We start from the raw sequence: 15957 nt of genomic DNA on the forward strand, positions 1-15957 counted from the left end.
AATTAGTTTTTTGAGTATCATTTAACAAACATAAAGACAATATTTGAAGTCCTTTAAAGAATAAGGCATAAAAAAGAACGTAACATGAATTTTGACCCTATTCACAATATAGCAAATTGATTAAGACACTCAACTCACTTGTGGTGCAAGTTTCATTCTAATGATAAAATTATTCAATCTTTTGCTTAGTATTAACCAATATTGCCATGCCTGACATAACAAATAACTCATTTAAGAGTCTGACACCTCCTTAAGGTGTTCAAAGGCATTTTAAAATGACAAGAGTAACAGACACTCGCAAGGAAAATTGTGTGAGGGAACATAATTTTGGCACGGGTGCAATTTTTTGCGATTTGCGGAGGAAGATGGAGCCAGAGTTTTCTAATTTATTGCATGAAGTCAAGAAGGAATGGACTCCGACAACAACTGGAGGCATTCAGAAATGGGTCATTAAAACACGTGAATTATACAAGCCCGACAGAGTGCTACCCATCCCTTTGAACTTAGACAGCAACTAAGCACGCCCACTTTGTTATGTACCCATCGCACCATACTAGACTACATAAAATCAGTCAATATGGTGGTGGCGCAGGGTGGCTGCCGCGGTGGAACAGAAAGAACTAGCCATCTCAACTCAAAGCACACTCACTATAATTCAAACACGAGAGTCATCGAAACAACAAAATTTAGCCAGTGTATCAAAAATTGAAAGGGGTAAAAAAAAATCAAGGGAAGCTACTAATGTCTCCTCCATGCCTACAGCGCCAGCCTACCATGAAACTCAAGAATTCCTAAATTCAAATTCCAGCGAATGCCTTCTTGCCAGTGCCGGAAGATCCAGCAGGAGTCACCTTCAACACGTTGAACCTCTTAGTCTCGAACAGTGGCCTGAACATTGGTAAAGTACCCAAAAAATGAACAAAATGAGCACTAGCGCATGCCAAATTACATACATAAACATGTAGTTAAAAACGAGCTAAGGTAAATCACCTGCACTGGCCGATGGTAACATGATCTCCTTCCTTCACACGGAAGCATGGAGATACGTGTGCCGGGATGTTGGAATGTCACTTTTCAGATCTTAAGCTAGCGACAAGAACGAAAAAGATTTCAGAAGAGCAAAGAGGTGTTGGAAAATATTAGTATTTAGGTTTACTTTAATGTTTGGTTTTCTGGGTTTAGCCTATTAGCATTAAGGTTTCGGTTTCTTACCTTTTTAGGGTTAAGCTAAGTCTATTATAAATAGTATGCTTGTTATTCAGTTAAGAACAAGTTAGTCATGTAGCTTCTTAGGGTTTTGTAGCCGTTCCGGCATTCTCATGTGTTTAATAATATTCTTATTATTTTGTAGACTTTTTTGTTTCGTATGTTCAACTTGGTACCAAAAGTGGTTCAATCTTTTGTGATTTAATCTGCTTTTGGTTGTTATCAGTTTGTCTGTCTGTATGTTTAGTTTGATATATAAAATTAAAACAAAGAAAAAAAGATTGCTGAAGCTATGTCGTGCCTCGCCACTCCGCTGCTTGAATCGATTCCGCAGCTATCCGTTGAACTCGTTGTCTGCACCAGCACCCATTGACCGCTGCTTCCCTTGCCGTACTCGCATCCCCCGCCGCTGCTGCACTAGAACCGACCCACCAAGTATGTTGTCTCGATTAGATCCCGATGACATTGCACCCCTCGCAGCCCCGCAAGCCAAAACCCGTCGCCATACCCATCTGCTCGTACCCGAACTTGCACCACCATCTGATTGCTTCGCTACTTAAACCTAGAAATCAATCGTCGCATCCGTTGCATCGTCGCCATGCCACCAAATCCCGCCTGCAACCCATCGTCTCACCACCACTTGCTGTAAACCCACATCGTTCGCTTGCTTGCGCGCCGCGCAGACCGGACCTGATAAACCCACCCTGCTTGCTACTTGTTGTCTGACCGAAACCAGATTGTGCCATAATTTGTCACTTTTCTTAATCATTGTGTTACGAAGCCCAAAAAAAAGGAAGGAAAAAAATAGAAAAAGAAAACAGAAGAAGAGAGGGAAAAAAAAAAGGTATGGAGCCCATGATCTGTTGGCTTATTATGATTTGTTTGAAGGCTTTTTTTAATTTTTTTTTGGCCTTGTTGATTGAAGCTACTATTGGGCTTGGTTGGTTTTGAGACCTAAACGAGTTGTTAGACTATTTGGAATTGTTTTGTGACCGTCACTTGAGTGATTGGACATATGACCACTCGAGTGATAGTAGCTTTTTGGTTCTCGCTGTTTGTTGCTACAATTGAGATATGGAAATCTTGTCCATTTAGTGATGGATTCTTTTCATACTCTCAACACTGGCCAATTAGAATCAGTTCGCCAGTTCGCCAGTCAAGTCAAGTCAAGTTTGCATGCCTGCTAGTTTGCCTAATGGAGCCAATCGGCATCTGCTTGTTTGCAAACTCATGTCATATGCCGCCATGAGTTTGAAGAGGGGGGGTGTTGGAAAATATTAGTATTTAGGTTTACTTTAATGTTTGGTTTTCTGGGCTTAGCCCGTTAGTATTAGGATTTCGTTTTCTTACCTTTTAGGGTTAGGGTTAGTTTATTATAAATGACATGTTTGTTATTCAGTTGAGAACAAGTTAGTCATCATGTAGCCTCTTAGGGTTTTGTAGTCATCGTTTGTTTAATAATATTCTTATTATTTTGTAGTGTTGTTTGTTTAGTCCCTTACTTTTAAAACTTTTTCCTTGTACATACATTTTATTTTTATGGGTAAAGTACAAAAAACTACCTTAACTATTGGTCTCACGACACTTTCATACCTCATCTTTTTAAAATGACAATGTCATACCTCATCTTACGAATTTGTGCCAATGTCATACCTCCTCCATCAGTTTTTTTGTTAATTTCTCAGTTAAATGATGACGCGGTTTGATTCGGGACCCACTTTCTATTAAAAAATTAATAAAATATTTTTAAAAACTAAAAAAAAATCATTTAATATTTTTTAAATATTAAAATAATAAAGAAAAGTTATAAAAATAAAAATAAAAATAAAAACCAAACAAAACTTCCCCTACGCGCCCTCTCTCTTCTCTCCCATTTTCATCTCATTTCCTCTTTTTCCTACCTACTGCAACCTAGAAAAAAGAAAAAAAAACTTTGTCCCTTTTCCCCATGCGCCCTCTCTCTTCTCCCCCACCTTCATCTTCTTTCCTCTTCTTCCCCTTATCTGCTGCAACCTAGAAAAAAGAAAAAAAAAACCACAAAACCTATCTTCATCTTCCCCGACCCCCTGCCCTGCAACTCATCCCTTTCTTCCCCCTCCTGTCTTCCCTAAACCATCTGCACCACCCTCGCACCCACTACCTGCAACCTATAAAAAAAAAAAAAAAAAACCCAGATCTCGTTCGCCAGGCCTATTCCGCGGGTGGAGAACCGGTGCGCGGAGAAAATGGGAGGAATGTGTGTGGATTTAAGGAGTGGGGTGTGTAAAGGAGGGAAGAGAGTGGGGTGCGGGGGAAGACAATTGGTTTTTTTTTCTTTTTTTTTTCTGGGTTGCAGCAGATAGGGGGAAGAAGAGGAAAGAAGATGAAGATGGGGTAGAAGAGAGGGCGCGAGGGGGGGGGGAGGGAAGGGACAAAGTTTTGTGAATTTTTTTTTCTTTCTTTTTCCTGGGTTGCTGCAGGTAGGAAGAAGAGGAAATGAGATGAAGATGGGGGAGAAGAGAGAGGGCACGCAGGGGGAGTTTTGTTTTGTTTTTTTTCTTCTTTTTTCTGTGTTGCAGCAGATAAGGGGAAGAAGAGGAAAGAAGATGAAGATGGGGGAGAAGAGAGAAGGTGCGGGGGGAGGAGGGACAAAGTTTTGTTTTTTCTTTTTTTTGGGTTGCATCAGGTAGGAAGAAGAGGATGGGAGATGAAGATGGGGGAGAAGAGAGAGGGGGCGGGGGGGGGGGGAGGGACAAAGTTTTGTGTAATTTTTTTTTCTTTCTTTTTCCTGGGTTGCAGCAGGTAGGAAGAGGAGGAAAGGAGATGAAGATGGGAGAGAAGAGAGAGGGCCCGCGGGGGGGGGAAGTTTTGTTTGTTTGTTTGTTTTTTTTTTTTCTGGGTTGCAGTAGATAGGGGGAAGAAGAGGAAAGAAGATGAAGATGGGGGAGAAGAGATAGGGCCTGGGGGGGGGGAAGGGGCAAAGTTTTGTTTTTCTGGGTTGCAGTAGGTAGGAAGAAGAGGAATGGAGAAAAGAGATGGCACAGGGGGGAAGTTTTGTTTGGTTTTTTTTTTTTAAATTTAATTTTTTTATAACTTTTCTTTATTATTTTAATATTTAAAAAATATTAAATGATTTTTTTTTAATTTTTAATAATTTTTTAATAGAAAGTGGGTTCCGAATCAAGCCACGTCAACATTTAACTTAGAAATTAACAGAAAAACTGACGGAGGTATGACATTGGCACAAATGCGTAAGATGAGGTATGACATTGTCAATTTTAAAAGATGAGGTATGAAAGTGTCGTGAGACCAATAGTTGAGGTAGTTTTTTGTACTTTACCCTATTTTTATTTTAAATAAATTATTTTTCTTTTCATTACATTTTTTTAATTATTTTGCGAATAATAGCTTTGTGGTGCATATTTTTTTTGCAATAACTCACTTTCGTCGCACAAAGTTTTTAGACATGAATATTAGTCGTCCTAGGTTTGTATTTTGGCATTTTATGCGACAAACATATTCGTTCATAAAAATTTGGTGCGACGAATGAGGAACCGTCACGCCTTATTTTCCTCGACCAATGCTTTTGTTCATCGCGCAAAGTCTTTCTTCACGATCTTTGCACGACCAATTCTGCGCGATGAGGTTTTCATTGTGCATACGTTTGTGCGACGCTATTAAGTTTTGCGCGACCAATTTCTGTTCGTCGCACTAAATGTTAAATGTGGTAGTGATTGATTTTTACTTTAATTTGAGTCTCAACTCAATTCAAGTTCAACAAACTTTTAACAAAATAGGGCTGAAAATTTTAACTAGAATGAACGAGCCACTCAAAACCCTAAATTACGAGTGGGTGCGAAGAATATTTGAGTGCTTGTAATTGTTGCTCCATATGATTTTACAGTAAGCAAGGCTCCTATCATTGTGTGTGATTAGTTTACTTTTGTGTTCTCGATCGCTTATATGTCATTTTGCTCTTATTGGTTTGAGGGAATAAAGGCTCAAACTTCCTGACATTTTCATGATACTTCAACAAATCCATTGAAAACGTACTAAATTGTCTAACAAATGGGCAATTTGATATATTCTTACTTTTGGAGGAAAGATCAGCAGTTTTCAGTTATACTGTAGAAAGGAAGAATACAAGAGAATATATATGAAGGATGACTTTTGAACGACAACTGAAATTTAATTTTATTGCTTTCAATTTTTTATTACAACACTAGGCCAATCTTATTATTGGCTATTTTTTAATAACATTCATACCTTTTGATAACAACTATGGATAAGTTCTAAGAGAGACAACTCTACATTGCAGAAAGTGCATTACGTTTAACACTTACATCATTGACATGATCCTAGTTGATCTAAGGTTGTTACATATATCCTCCTTAGGTTCTTGAGTAATTCTCTCTAGTTCCTGCTGAAATCTCTCCATGGCCGAGGATGGCAAACACATTGGTACCAATATTCCATCCTCAGTGTTGTTTTTGTGTTGAACGTAGAAGCTAATCAAATCCAAGGCCTTGGCGGGTCCAGCAAATACCGGCTGTCCCCATCCAAAATTGACATCTCCAAAACCTGCACGCGTATTATCAGAAACTATTAAATAACTTCCTGTCGATGAATATTGAGGTCGCCCTCTTAGTACCATAAGATCTGCCACTGATCTTAAGTATTCTTCATTCATGGTAGCTTTAGCCTTCTTCACCAACTCCAAAGCATATCCCAGTGGATTTTTGCATAGAGGTTCAGCCTTTGAAACTGCAGCTGGATATGCAAATGCATTGCCATAGTATCCCAAGGGAAGACGTACATTGTGGTGCTTTCCCCGTGCATTGACAATGCATGAGACTCGAACAGCCTGTTTTGGATTAATTTTAAGTGCAAGAGTGCGACATTTCCACAAACAGGCTGTGATCAAGTCAAATGTGGAGCAAGTGGAAATTAGGTGGGGTGGAATCTGTTTTCGAAGGACTCTCATCTCCTTGGCACCAAAGTAGAAAGATCGTTGAACCATGTTTGACTGGTTACTGAATGCATATGAGCCATCAGAATGATCAATCACGTCTTCATATTCATGATGAGCACATGTAATTCTTGGTGGATTTCGAGCGAAAAAGAGCTCTCTCTCCCACACTGGTAGAATAGATGGTGCATGTGCGCCTCTTGCCATCTCCGCAATGGCGGTCAGGAACATGAGCAATCCAGATGCATCACACATTGTGTGGTTTAGGCGCAATGCAAGTATGAAACCTCCACATGTAAGACAGGTCACCTGCATATTGCAAAAGTTAGTTACTAGACTTTTTTCTTGATCATCATATTCGTGCTAGTTAACAATTCTTTAGAAGAAAAGACCCAAAATAAATAAATAAATAAAAAACCATCTAAATTAGATGATCTAATTAGTAAACAAAACATTTCATAAAAATTAGGAATAAAATTCAAGAAAGATGGAGTCTCTTTGAAAGGCTCTCGTGCATGTTGTAGTTACTTGAAAAAGTCTTTAACTATAGAGGATTTTAGACAAAATGCTTATAGAAGAGAAAAATTTAGACAGAAGACAAAGAGGAAGACATGCAAAAAACCTAGAAGAAGAACGGCAAAGGAAAACCTACACAACAAAGGTGATGTGAGACTGGTAGAAAACCTAGGACCTAATTAGGCGGATACCAAGTAGAAATATAATTTCCTCAATTCAATGTGTATACAAATTTTACTGTATAGGGTTAAACATAAGGATCGTCGAAGAAAAATTAGTTTCGAAAAATAATGAAAGCGTCTCATAATCTTTTCTTTCCAAAACATCCTAATGACTTTCTTTAATCATAAGAACAAAGAGGCGTGGTCATATTGTAGATAAGTTCAAGTTTAGGTGCGGTGGTAGTATGATAAATTTTCATTTATGAAAAGGGTTGCCAATTTAATGAAAAAAGTTAAAAACAGTTGCGGTGCCACCAAACTTCAACTTATTTACATTATTGTTAGTGCTTTCTTGTTTATGTCCTTATTTGTCATTAAAAATTTCGTATGTTGTTGATTACACTAATTTCTTACAAAAAATATCCGGGGTGTGTATGTGACCTTAACGCAAAAAACACTACTCATACCCTTAAACTACTTCAAATTTTTTGTAAAGAATTAATGGCTATGACCAAATATGAATACGAAAAACTAAATAACATGTAATTGATAATTAATTGACTCACCTGAACCAGCAGCAAAGGACAACCAATAATTCCATCAGAGCCTGGAATTAAATAAGAACTCCTCTAAGAGTGGACAAGGGGGTAGAATTTTGTCTCCTAGTTGCTCTAGTGTGACATCAGCAGAAGCCTCGACGAACAAGATACCTTCACCATTGCAATCGACCACAAGCTTTTTGTTAGGCCCTTCCCTAAGCCTTCCAGCTAAAGGGTAGTAATACACTAATGCTCTACTTAAGGCTTCCCTAATCACCTTAACGGGATTACGATTTTTATTAAGTGAAGGATTGGCTTTGTAACACATTATAACTGGAACCTGAAATCTCAAGCTTTCTTGGTCGTCAATATCAGAGAGAAACTTTGTTTCTTGAGGCGTTGGCTTTGCCGGAGTTATAAGTTCCGGCTGCAATCGTTTCACCTGAAGTATTGAGGGTAGCATCATTTCAATAACAAGCTTAAGAACAAGTAAAAGATCAAAGGATTTGGAATTTTATTTTGTGGTATGCATGCTAACTAAAAGTTGATAGTCAGTACTTATATAACGTTATGCAGATGCTCTAGGGTTCCCGAATCTTCGGTCCAAGTTTCCACCCGTTGTGAATGTGATTCTTTTTTTTTTTTTTTTGGAAGACATGTGATTATTTTCTTTTCCATTAAAAATGTTGTTAGAAAGAAACGTTTAAATCGCTTTCCAAAAAAAAAAAAGAAAAGAAAAAAACGTTTAAAATTAAATCACGCAATCAACATGGACTGCAAAGAAAAACATGTTGTTGAGAGCTATGTGCATGGGACCATTTCACAGTTCACACCACATATTCGGAGCTATGTGCATGGGACCATTTCACAGTTGCTATGTGCATGGGACTATTTCTCAGTTCACACCACATATTCGTACATATACATTAATACTGAATTTCATTTCAACATCAGAAATCTGAATACTAACAGGGATATGAGGACAGGTGTACGGTAAAAAAACCTTTGATAGGAATGGAAGGAAGAAGGCCAACATCGTACGTACCTTGCCCCAATTACAGCTGTGACTTTTTTAAAACATCGATTACACGTCTGCTATAAAGACAACATTGTTGTTGTATAAAGACAGGCATATTAGCACGGGAGAATAATGTTCCACATGGCGTGGAGCACGGTAAGTGTTGGGCTTCACATAATCTGTTCTGCTATCATGACGAAAGTTGAGGTTCCATCGTCATTTAGTACTACAGTCTAGTGATATTCTATTCACTTGTAAGTGAGAGATTTTGGTTTAATTCTCTCCAAAGGTGAATTTAAACCACATTATTATTAGTCCATTGTGAGTCTAATCTCATCATCTTTCCCTCAGTGTACATAATGTCTTTTTAAAAAAAAAAAAAAAAAAAGAAGAGTAGTTGAGGTTTCATCATAAAACTAATTGACAATATAAAGAGTAACTCAATTACTTATAAGTACATGCAAAGTTCTTCCCTTACCTAATATGATCTATACCCTCAACGTTTCACTGTTAAGCAAATATGTAAAAAACAAAATGAAACAAATAATTCGATCACTTGACAAAATAGAACTCACTGAAAACAATATTATGTTTGTTAAAGATATGACTCACTAAAGACAATATTATGAATATCATGTTTGTTAAAATTGAAATGGAGTTTCTGATTACACCCAATTATCTCCTCACCCAACGAACTCTTCTTACTTTACAACAACAACAACAACAACAACAAAGCCTTTTCCCACTAAGTGGGGTCGGCTATATGACTCCTAGAACGTCATTGCGCTCGGTTTTGTGTCATGTCCTCCGTTAGATCCAAGTACTCTAAGTCTTTTCTTAGAGTCTCTTCCAAAGTTTTCCTAGGTCTTCCTCTACCCCTTCGGCCCTGAACCTCTGTCCCGTAGTCACATCTTCGAACCGGAGCGTCATTCGGCCTTCTTTGCACATGTCCAAATCACCGGAGCCGATTTTCTCTCATCTTTCCTACAATTTCGGCTACTCCTACTTTACCTCGGATATTCTCATTCCCAATCTTATCCTTTCTCGTGTGCCCACACATCCCACGAAGCATCCTCATCTCCGCTACACCCATTTTGTGTACGTGTTGATGCTTCACCGCCCAACATTCTGTGCCATACAACATCGCTGGCCTTATTGCCGTCCTATAAAATTTTCCCTTGAGCTTCAGTGGCCTACGACGGTCACACAACACGCCGGATGCATTCTTACACTTCATCCATCCAGCTCGTATTCTATGGTTGAGATCTCCATCTAATTCTCCGTTCTCTTGCAAGATAGATCATAGGTAGCGAAAACGGTCGCTTTTTGTGATTTTCGCTAGATTGCTCCGGTCATTAGTGTGGATAAGTATATAAATGGATAGAGATAGGAAAGCAAACACAAGATGTACGTGGTTCACCCATATTGGCTACGTCCACGAAATAGAAGAGTTCTCATTAATTGTGAAGGGTTTACACAAGTACATAGGTTCAAGCTCTCCTTTAGTGAGTACAAGTGAATGATTTAGTACAAATGACATTAGGAAATATTGTGGGAGAATGATCTCGTAATCACGAAACTTCTAAGTATCGGAGTGTGGAGTCGTCTTGACTTGCCTTATCTGTCTCATAGGTAGATGAGGCATCTTCTCTGGAAGTACTCTTCCTCCATCCAGGGGTGGTATCTTTAACTGGTGGAGATGCACAAGGTAATGTATCAATTTCACTTGAAGCTTACTTGTAGTTTCAGGCTTGGTCAAGCGCGATACAAACCATGTAGTAGGAGTCCCCCAAGTCGCCGAGCTAGGGGGTCTGCTGAAAGAGGTGACAGACAAGGTAAGCAATCAGAGCTCCGACTGATTGTTCACCTTCTCCCCATCTTGCAGCAGCATGAAGGATAAAGAGAAGAAAAATGAGAAGAGATGATATGAGATACTTTTGCTTTTGAAGAAGTAACTTTCCACAGGCTTATTCTTGAACTGAGCTGGAGGGTTTTCTGGTTTCCTCCAGAGTATAAGGCCGACTGAAGAATTTGAGGGTCAAAACAAGTCCATCAAATCTAGAGTACGTTCCACCCTGCTGATATGGGATACTTTTGCTTTTGACAGAGTAATGGATGTATCGGCACGTGTGCTGTTACGCTTGTCTCCACATACTTCCTTGTATCCTTCGCACTTGCCTTATCTGTTCCTCAAGCAAATGCGGAATCTTCCCTGGAAACATAAGATGTTGAAGATGAGTACTCGAGAGCAATGCCAGGTAAGTAATCAGGTAAGGGGTTCCAGGCAGTCAGTTCCTGGCTGGAAGCTTGATTCCAAGTGCTGACTGATTGCTCTCTTTCTCCTTATCTTGCAGGTAAAAACAAGGCCAAAGGAAAAGACAGGAAAAAAGCATGATATGGGATACTCTTGCTTTTAACCCTGATGATATGAGATATTCTTGCTCTAGTATAGCTTGTTTGCAAAGGTATTATCGGGGGGAAAGAAAGCTGAATATTTCGAAAGGCTTCGTTGGGAGTGCCCTCTCAGATATGATGAAGGGTTGAGCATTTTTGCAGGTCTGCCTGTCCGTTGGGGATGAAGGTCGACATATATAGGAGTCTCCCTAACAAGTAGTAATGCTATTCCTTTACCCTGCTTGGTCATAGCACGATAGTGGGAGCTGCCAGTTTCACATGTTTTAACTCTGTCAGAGCACTTTGAAAAAGTGGTCTGTGGTATCTGGCTCTCGAGATTCGGAGAACGATGCCTCTTCGATTTTTGAGAAAGCAATCATCCTAGGGGTCTGGCTCTCGAGATTCGGAGAGCAGTGTCTCTTCGATTTTTGAGGAAGTAATCATGTTGGGAGTCTGGCTCTCGAGATTCGGAGGACGGTGCCTTTTCGATTTTGGAGCAAGCAATCTTGTTGGGAGTGTTGTCTCGAATGTGAGTAAAGGTTGGGCATGTTTGCTAGCCTACCTTGCCACGAAGCACAAAGGTTGACACACAGGGACTTTCCAATTATCCAGCAATGGTACTGTTCATTTACCCTCTCTTCGATTTTGAGAAAGTAATCATGTTGGGAGTCTGGCTCTTGAGATTCGGAGGACGGTGCCTCTTCGATTTTGGAGCAAGCAATCTTGTTGGGAGTGTTTTCTCGAATGTGAGTAAAGGTTGGTCATGTTTGCTAGTCTACCTTGCCACGAAGCACAGAGGTTGACACACAGGGACTTTCCAATTATCCAGCAGTGGTACTGTTCCTTTACCCTTGTGGGTAATAATATGGTAGCTAGACCTTCAAAATTTATGTGTCTAAACTTTGTTAGTGCTGTTTCTTTGCTATTCTTTTACCTTTCTTGGTCAGAGCGATGTAGTGGGAGCTGCAAGCTTCACGTGCTCAACTTTGGCAGAGAACTTTGGCAAAGTTATCTGTGGTACCCATGAGCTATTGTTGCGTGTGGGAAGTGGGTGATTGAACAGTAAGATTCATGTGCTTTCTACTTCACCAGAAGTCTTCGACAGAATGCCCATAATTTCTGCAAAGCTGAGTGTGCGTGTGACAGGTGCTGACAAGGCTAGAAAAGTAGGTGCCTCTTCGATTTCTGAGATCGGCCCTCGTGGTCTCTGAGCAGCCCAGCTTTTGAGAAAGCGAGCGCCTCTTCGATTGATTCGGAAAACGATGCCTCAACGATTTTTGAGAAAGCAATCATGTTGGGGGTCTGGCTCTCGAAGATTCGGGGAGCAGTGTCTCTTCGATTTTTGAGAAAGTAATCATGTTGGGAGTCTGGCTCTCGAGATTCGGAGGGCGGTGCCTCTTCGATTTTGGAGCAAGCAATCTTGTTGGGAGTGTTTTCTCGAATGTGAGTAAAGGTTGGGCATGTTTGCTAGTCTACCTTGCCACGAAGCACTGAGGTTGACACATAGGGACTTTCCAATTATCCAGCAATGGTACTGTTCCTTTACCCTCTCTTTGATTTTTAAGAAAGTAGTCATGTTAGGAGTCTGGCTCTCGAGATTCGGAGGACGGTGCCTCTTCGATTTTGGAGCAAGCAATCTTATTGGGAGTGTTTTCTCGAATGTGAGTAAAGGTTGGGCATGTTTGCTAGTCTACTTTGCCACGAAGCACAGAGGTTGACACACAGGGACTTTCCAATTATCCAGCAGTGGTACTGTTCCTTTACCCTTGTGGGTAATAATATGGTAGCTAGACCTTCAAAATTTATGGGTCTAAACTTTGTTAGTGCTGTTTCTTTGCTATTCTTTTACCCTTCTTGGTCAGAGCGATGTAATGGGAGCTGCAAGCTTCACGTGCTCAACTTTGGCAGAGAACTTTGGCAAAGTTTTCTGTGGTACCCATGAGCTATTGTTGCGTGTGGGAAGTGGGTGATTGAACAGTAAGATTCATGTGTTTTCTACTTCCCCAGAAGTCTTCGACAGAATGCCCATAATTTCCGCAAAGCTGAGTGTGCGTGTGACAGGTGCTGACAAGGCTGGAAAAGTAGGTGCCTCTTCGATTTCTGAGATCGGCCCTCGTGGTCTCTGGGGAGCCCAGCTTTTGAGAAAGCGAGCGCCTCTTCGATTTCTGAGATCAGCCTTCGTGGTCTTTGAGCAGCCCAACTTTTGAGAAAGCAAACGCCTCTTCGATTTCTGAGATCAACCCTCGTGATCTCTAAGTAGCCCAGCTTTTGAGAAAGCAAACGCCTCTTCGATTTCTGAAGCTCCGTCGAGTGCAGATTTTTATAAGGGCTGGCATTAAGTTCCAAAGCACACTTGAATCTCCACCAGTAGAAGCTTCATTCTTGCACTTCTAAGATCTTGATTTGTCCGACCTCTTCTCTCTTCAACACCTTTGAAAATGTCTGGCCCCTCTGACCGTCGTTTTGACTTGAACCTTGTTGAAGAGACAGCCCCGCCTTCTCCAGACAACATATGGCGCCCATCCTTCGTCTCCCCTACTGGTCCTCTTACCGTTGGGGATTCCGTGATGAAGAATGATATGACCGCTGCGGTGGTGGCCAGGAACCTTCTCACTCCCAAAGATAACAGACTACTTTCCAAACGGTCTGATGAGTTAGCTGTTAAGGATTCGCTGGCTCTCAGTGTTCAGTATGCAGGTTCTGTGTCTAATATGGCCCAACGCCTATTTGCTCGAACCCGCCAAGTTGAATCATTGGCGGCTGAAGTGATGAGTCTCAAACAGGAGATTAGAGGGCTCAAGCATGAGAATAAACAGTTGCACCGGCTCGCACATGACTATGCTACAAACATGAAGAGGAAGCTTGACCAGATGAAGGAAACTGATGGTCAGGTTTTACTTGATCATCAGAGATTTGTGGGTTTGTTCCAAAGGCATTTATTGCCTTCGTCTTCTGGGGCTGTACCGCGTAATGAAGCTCCAAATGATCAACCTCTGATGCCTCCTCCTTCTAGGGTTCTGTCCAGTACTGAGGCTCCAAATGATCCCCCTCCGGTGCCTTCTCTTTCTGGGGCTCTACCGACTGCTGAGACTTCTCCTAAGCAACCTTTGTGAAGGCTCCCTCTTGTGTGTTTATTTTGACTCATGTATATGTACATATTTGTAGCTTATCGGGGATATCAATAAATAAGCTTTCCTTCATTTCAACGTATTGTGTTAAATACACCAAAGCCTTCTTCGCTAAGTTCTTTGAATTTTCTTTTGTTGAAGCTTGTATGTTGAAGCTTTCTGAGTGGAGCATGTAGGTTGGGGTAGTGTTCCCTTAATTTTCTGAGTGAGGAAAACTTCTCGGTTGGAGACTTGGAAAATCCAAGTCACTGAGTGGGATCGGCTATATGAATCTTAGAACGCCATTGTGCTCGATCCTGTGTCATGTCCTTCGTTAGATCCAAGTACTCTAAGTCTTTTCTTAGAGTCTCTTCCAAAGTTTTCCTAGGTCTTCCTCTACCCCTTCGGCCCTGAACCTCTGTCCCATAGTCGCATCTTCTAATCGGAGCGTCAGTAGGCCTTCTTTGCACATGTCCAAACCACCGTAACCGATTTTCTCTCATCTTTCCTTCAATTTCGGTTACTCCTACTTTACCCCGGATATCTTCATTCCTAATCTTATCATTTCTCGTGTGCCCACACATCCAACGAAGCATCCTCATCTCCGCTACACCCATTTTGTGTACGTGTTGATGTTTCACCGCCCAACATTCTGTGCCATACAGCATCGCCGGCCTTATTGCCGTCCTATAAAATTTTCCCTTGAGCTTCAGTGGCATACGTCGGTCACATAACACGCCGGATGCACTCTTCCACTTCATCCATCCAGCTTGTATTCTATGGTTGAGATCTCCATCTAATTCTCCGTTATTTTGCAAGATAGATCCTAGGTAACGAAAACGGTCGCTCTTTGGTATTTCTTGATCTCCGATCCTCACCCCAAACTCGTTTTGGCCTCCATTTGCACTGAACTTGCACTCCATATATTCTGTCTTTGATCGGCTTAGGCGAAGACCTTTAGATTCCAACACTTCTCTCCAAAGGTTAAGCTTTGCATTTACCCCTTCCTGAGTTTCATCTATCAACACTATATCGTCTGCGAAAAGCATACACCAAGGAATATCATCTTGAATATGTCTTGTTAACTCATCCATTACCAACGCAAAAAGGTAAGGACTTAAGGATGAGCCTTGATGTAATCCTACAGTTATGGGAAAGCTTTCGGTTTGTCCTTCATGAGTTCTTACGGCAGTCTTTGCTCCTTCATACATATCCTTTATAGCTTGGATATATGCTACTCGTACTCATTTCTTCTCTAAAATCCTCCAAAGAATGTCTCTTGGGACCCTATCATACGCTTTTTCCAAATCTATAAAGACCATGTGTAAATCCTTTTTCCCATCTCTATATCTTTCCATCAATCTTCGTAAGAGATAGATTGCCTCCATGGTTGAGCGCCCTGGCATGAACCCGAATTGGTTGTCCGAAACCCGTGTCTCTTGCCTCAATCTATGCTCAATGACTCTCTCCCAGAGCTTCATTGTATGACTCATTAGCTTAATACCCCTATAGTTCATGCAATTTTGTACGTCGCCCTTATTCTTGTAGATAGGCACCAAAGTGCTCGTTCGCCACTCATTTGGCATCTTCTTCGTTTTCAAAATCCTATTGAAAAGGTCAGTGAGCCATGTTATACCTGTCTCTCCCAAAAGTTTCCACACTTCGATTGGTATATCGTCTGGGCCTATTGCTTTTTTATGCTTCATCTTTTTCAAAAATTACCGAATCTTCCAAAATCTTCCAAAAATTACCCCTTCCAAATCCTTCTCCATCTTACACGATGTATCTTCTCATCCAACAATCTCTCCTTCAATATGGGGCTGCCGAACCCACTTTCCTCCATCAATATTCGGTTCTTCATCAAGCTATGCACTTTCCTCCATCAATATTCAGTTCTTCATCAAGCTATGCACACTCTTTTGAGAATTCAACTTAATTATAAGGAACATGAAACCAGCAGCTCTTTGCAACTACTTGTGAATTATGTCTTTATTTGCGTTCATTTAAGTTGGTGGTTAGCCATCCAATTGTTCTTCCCCATCAAAATTTTAGAAGAAATCAAACCAAA

General features: G+C 40.7%; 1 protein-coding gene and 2 pseudogenes across 1 annotated transcript in view; 1 reads left to right on the forward strand and 2 right to left on the reverse strand.

Annotated features, from left to right (window-relative positions):
- The window catches only part of LOC126614045 (putative glycerol-3-phosphate transporter 5), a 61118-nt gene that overhangs the window by 30408 nt on the left and 14753 nt on the right, over nt 1-15957 (forward strand). The window lies entirely within an intron of this gene.
- On the reverse strand, nt 5354-7917 carry LOC126614046 (alcohol acyl transferase 1 allele GSd-like; annotated as a pseudogene).
- Nucleotides 5354-15957, reverse strand: part of LOC126614047 (alcohol acyl transferase 1 allele RGb-like) — an 82470-nt pseudogene continuing 71866 nt past the window's right edge.

This window comes from Malus sylvestris, chromosome 2 (assembly GCF_916048215.2).
Source record: "Malus sylvestris chromosome 2, drMalSylv7.2, whole genome shotgun sequence".
Classification (NCBI taxonomy): domain Eukaryota; kingdom Viridiplantae; phylum Streptophyta; class Magnoliopsida; order Rosales; family Rosaceae; genus Malus; species Malus sylvestris.